The sequence below is a fragment of the Branchiostoma lanceolatum genome, chromosome 9 (genome assembly GCF_035083965.1).
Source record: "Branchiostoma lanceolatum isolate klBraLanc5 chromosome 9, klBraLanc5.hap2, whole genome shotgun sequence".
Classification (NCBI taxonomy): domain Eukaryota; kingdom Metazoa; phylum Chordata; class Leptocardii; order Amphioxiformes; family Branchiostomatidae; genus Branchiostoma; species Branchiostoma lanceolatum.
Genome location: NC_089730.1, coordinates 19,486,949 through 19,492,948, shown reverse-complemented (window position 1 = coordinate 19,492,948; position 6,000 = coordinate 19,486,949).

Below are 6,000 nucleotides of genomic sequence, written 5' to 3'. Positions count from 1 at the left end.
CATTGTGTATATTGAAAATCACGGAAAGATCTACACAGACACAAACACACACACACACACACACACACACACACACACACACACACACACACACGCATACACACAAACACATACACAAACACAAACACACACACACACGCACACACACACACACACACACACAGACAAATAATCCCATTCCCCAGGGTCAAGGTAACTAGCACGAAATGGTTCATTTCCGTCCATCCAGGTTCAACAGTACATATCCTAGTATTCAGAAACTATACATCGCTGACTTTTTGCAACATGCAACTGCAGAGTGCGTAACTAAAAAAATGGTAGAGGAGAAGAAAATCCATACAAAACCGCGGCTCTCCTTCCGCTGGAGGCATGTACGTGTGATCCATACCAAACGGACGACTTTCCAAACCAAGCATACTGCCGGGTAATCCCTAAAAGCCTTGACACTACATGAAGTCATGAAACTTTAAGCTGCCTGCACGGTCCATGCCCAGGCAGGTTGCCGGAGGTGGCAGTCTGTATCCCCGCTGAGATTAGCAGGCGTTGCCTCCATGACATGACGACGCTGGGGGCTGTTACAAGTTCGTAAAAACACCAGTGGATGAGTACTTATTCCTAATGAAGTACTGGTGGTGTTGTTCCATACTGGGCCGGATTGTATACGTTAGAATTTTGTGTCAATACTAGTAGTAGTCACATGCTACATGAATAATGTTACCCATTATCTGTCCGTCCTTTTCTTCATATTACATGTACTTGCAATTAGCCTCCGGGCAAAAACTTGCAATAAACTTATCATTACATTATATTTCTTAGTTTTGACCACGACGTTCTGTTGAGATCCAAAGCAGAACAGTCCATTTGTAGAGATGAGTAACGTCAATTCTCAAACCCAATTGATAATCACAAAAGTCGTGGATTATTGGCTGCTTAATATCTACTGAAGCACTAAACACGGCAAAGAAATTCGTATTTTAAGCAGGATACAACCTAATATTAAATAATAGTAATATTCATAAAATAAAACATTTAAATTCATTTAGGTAAATGTAGCTTTTGGGAAATTAACATTATGACTAAGGTGACCCTTGACTCAGCTTATTTCATGCATAACACAAAGCACCTAACCGTAGGCAATGTTAAGCCATGCTGATTTAATCATACGGATGACATATTCTGGGCACCCCAAAATTGACGCGCGCGTGCAAAGAAAAGAGTTAGAAAAAAGAAAGATGAGTTTATCATGATATCTAAGTTATCATGATCAGGAGGGTTGAAGAAAATACAAAACAACAAATTGTTTATTTTCGTTCCCTCAGACCTTCGTCTTGATTTTAGAAGACGTCGCTCCTTAGTATCCGTTTTCCAAGCTTTTTCGCAATCTACGACGTATATTTCCTTATTTTGCAGCTTCTTTGTGCGATTAACAGTATGGTCGCTAATTTCTTTTGGGGGAGGGGGGGAGAGGAGAAAATTGATCCGCGTGCTGATGTGATCCATATAAGCAAGTCAAGTAGCCTTACATTTGATATTCTCTACGTCTTTATATCATGTGTGAAATTTGTTAAATTGTTGCTTCTACAGACGGACAGCAGATTGGTTTAAATTATCCTTACAACGAAATAGAACAACAATATTACATTGTTAGCAGCACATGCCAATGCATTGTGACCGTATTTCATATTCTCCTTTATATCGGTGAATACTATACTGTGACAGTCATCCACCAAATTAACTCATTTGGCCTTGCTCTGACTTATCAGCTGAGGCGAATATCACGCTACAAACACACGACATTGTAGATATCCTTCCACTCCCACCCAGCGCACGCTATCATCTCCGGATTGTGTTCAGCTCACGCATGAGAAGGCCAATCTTCTCTCGTCTCGTCTTTCAATACAACCATAACCTTCGCGGCTTCTGGTCTCTTATTCCATTAAAGTAAAGCGCAGCACCGTTCGATATCCTGATAATAACACATTTGACATCCATATCCCCAGGCTCGACGGAGGCTATGCATCTAGACCAGGCGATTTACCCCCATTAGACGCTAAATTCTCCTGCCGAAACTTCAAAGTCTCGGCAAACTTACCAGCGCCGGCATCAGCCAGGCATCCATCAAAGACAGCTTCTGCCGTTATCATGTGATATCTGCGGCCGCGGGCTTTCATTCTAGCTGATGCAGTGGCGGTATTTTGCCGCAGATTAAAACCGCTGTAGGTCGCATTGAACTAATCGTGGATGGACCCGTGGAGGCTTGCGTAGAACTGAGCCAGAGAAGGATGAGATCGATTTTATACGAGACGACCGTATTTTCGTAGGAAGCCTTTTAGCTGCAGCAAGTTCAATCAATGGACGCCCATGCAAAAACCAATTTGCTTTCCTTTCATTATTACGATGAACCCATTTTGTTCAGTTAAAGGCTTCGGCCATATTAGATAATATAGTTCTATAAATAGGAAGGACATGTCTTGTCACCGTGTTGTAATGAATTGGGCGTTGGAGTGTTTGATGACATGCTGCGTCATGCTAGAATATAACTCGTCATGCAATGCTATTTACCATAATGGTGTATGCATCATCATTCCTTTAGTAACGAGAAACCCGCTGAAGTGTGACAATTATTATTACCTAATCCCATCCGTTAGGATTGCCCCACATAAAGACGGTGGGAATACTGTAAATGCAGAAATGTTCGCGGGATTTACTTTCGCGGTGGTGAGAAAATGTAATGTTCACGGTAGTTTTTAGTTAGCGTTTGAAACAATTGTAACGCTACAATCAAACAATGGAGCAGCTTTTCACAGTGGCTTTAATTTCGCGGTGAAGAGTTCATCGTTAAAACCGCGAACATGACCACCGCGAACATTTCTGCATTTACAGTATATAATCTGGCCCCGGTGAGCGGGTAATCATGGTCCTTTTGTGAGTGAAATATCGGACACGAGGCGTGTACTTGACAAGCAATCCAATATACTCAGCCTGGGAGTGATCAGGTGAAGCCTGTCCCATGGGGCCTTCATTATTTGAAGAGCTAATTTCCCAGTTTACCTCTACCTACTACAGGGTAATGTACTGAACATGTTCAACGTTAACGGGAATCCAGTGAAGACTCATCGGTTAATGTGTACTCATCTCTACATTGTCACGGCAGTAGGCAAGCTAATTGTTTCAACAGCCGGAAATAGAAAATCCTACATGGCTATTGAGCTACACAGACTGTATGAAAATTACAAAATTGCCATAGATTATAATCGATCAACACCCCTCACCCCAACTAATTCCATATGCAAATATACCATCCTTCTTGTTCTTGGTCGTCAAATGGGGAACAACTATAGAACACAATTTTACATATCAGATACTTCAATACTTCAATACATCATTAAACTCTAGTTCGCTACAAAAAGATAAAGGGTAGCACGTATGTGGTGTTAGATTTGACATTTTTAGTTATAAGTTCAAATCAATGAAAAGTAACACATCAAAGGCATATTATATATTACTTATATATCGGCACCAGCAGCATTAATACTAGGCTCTCCCCATGCAATTCATAGCGATAGTAATATATCAGAAATGCTAACATTGATATTTCCAAATGCATTGAGCTCATTCGTTTGATATTGAATCCTCAAAGCAAACGTACGACCACTAGTCATGATCACGTTTCACAGACAGCTGAATACTAATTTTTCATTGAAACCTTGATCTCGTAATTAGATAATTTCCCCATAACTACAGTTATGCACCAGTTTGCACGCGTTTGCAGTCATGTTTTCTGATTTTTCATATAGGCATCTATAACCTAATACAAAGAAGGGCATGTTACCATTTAAAAGGGCATGGAATGATGATATCGTAAAAGAATCGTTATGGAATTAATCACCTTGTTAACATTACTGTTTCCACTGAGCTCATCGTGTGCATGCACGGCGCTTTGATATAGCAATGATGATGTGCTTGTCTGTCATAAAAAATCTGAATTGGTATTCTTAAATTAGGTCCCTTTTTTCGGTATTCCTTGTTTGATGTCTCTACGTCTGTCAAACTCGCAGCATTGACATTTAAAAAATGGCATGTATTGAAAACATTAAACAGTTTCTTTAATAGCACTCACTAGCTGCTGTACATGTAAATCTCGTGATAGATATCTTGCAGCTAGTAAATAACTATGAATTAAGTTCAGGTATATCTTGATAATGTTACCTTGGGTATATAACTGCACACTATCTTTATTCAATAATATCTCAAAAATCTGCATGGGAAGACATATGAAGCGAGTCACTTAAAAATCCCTCGGCGTTCCAGTCGGTAAAATAATGCCTGATCCTACGGAAAGTAAGTCCGCCGTGTCTGTATATCCTCTGTAACTGTGGGAAGATACCTGCTCCGTGACATATGGCGCTTCTTAATGCACCCGTGAGTGCAGTAAACATTTCAACTCTGCCTGTTAACCATTTATATTGTACCCGTCGTGACGGGCGAATCGTGAGGACCATGGCAATGTGGCAGATCTGTTGACAATGTTCTTATGGTCTCCTGAAGGAGATATAATTATTCATTATTCTTTATTCATTATTGGTCCAACATATCTATATCTGCAAATGCAGAAAGATTTCTAGACAAAGACTGGAGCTGATTAGTCAAAAATTTGGACAAGTCCAAGTTTTGTGATAGCAATTATAGATCAACTTTGATTCAGAATCATTCATTGTTCATCAAACTGAACGTTGTTTCTTCATTATATTCAAATGATGCTTGGAAAGAATGTCTGGGTTACATTACATTACAATTGTGACTTACTGAAAGCCTTAGCTCACCCATTCTTTTATTTCCATTTTTCTTGAAGAAATTGACGTCTCTTCGCTGTGTTGCAACAGCTTCAACCTATAAACATTGATCTTACTTGTTTTAGTCACGTTCTGTCAGTTAATATAACTTCACGATCATTAGTACGAATCTGGCTTAACAAAGTGGCTACTTATGACACAAACGCTATGCTCTCTACATTAACAGATCAATCCTGTGTTTAAACTGTAATAAATTAAGTAAGCGATTTTGTATCAGTTTATACAAATTCATTGTATTCAAGATCATGTTCATAGGAATGTACTATTCCGAGCTGTTTTTTAGACACCGTTATCAAGCTACATTATTTCACACCTAATGAAAACATTATCACCGACTGCCGGGGGCTCGATCAGTAGATGAGAGATCCACGGTCTGGTTTCCTGTGATAGCGCCATCACTCAACTCCAACCGCAAGATCTCGCCTCATAAAGGCATTCCCGCGTACTTGTTTCAGCCTAAGTTATCAGATCAGCAGTCCCCTATCCGTACTAATGAATACATACATCACGAAGTTCATATCTCATTCACGCATCCCCGCATGTCTGACGCAGATAAAGCGAGCAGCGCCACACGAGAGCGACTCACCGCAAACTTTCAGGGCACGTGAGACACGGGGGTGCACTTGGAAAGGTTTCTTCAGACGTATTGGGACCTTCTGGTTATCTCATCCCATCAGAAGGTTAAGAAACTCACAGTCCAACGTTTGAAATGTTTTAAGACGCATTGGTACCCCATTGTAATGACCTAATATTCTCATCAAAAAAGAAGTTAGAGAAACTTAAGCCGAGCGTTTTCAGCCTCGAGAAATTGCATTTTCATATTAACAAATCATCATATGATAGAAATCTATTTGAGTCTGCTTAGCTTCGTCCTTAAAAAATATCAATATTCTCAATAGGGAACACTACCAATAATCACAACCATATAATTAAGAACGTTTTACTAACAATATCATATGATATAGACTTGCTCTCCTTAACAATGAATAAATGTGTCTTCGTTCATATTGGCTGAAGAATAATTTTAACTTAGACCTTGGAATCTGCAATTATTTGTAGTAATAAGCTGAGGTATCTTATACTTTGTATTGTTCCCGTATTTTGTAAATGTGATTTTACAGAGCGTCTCTCTGGGATACCGGTGACA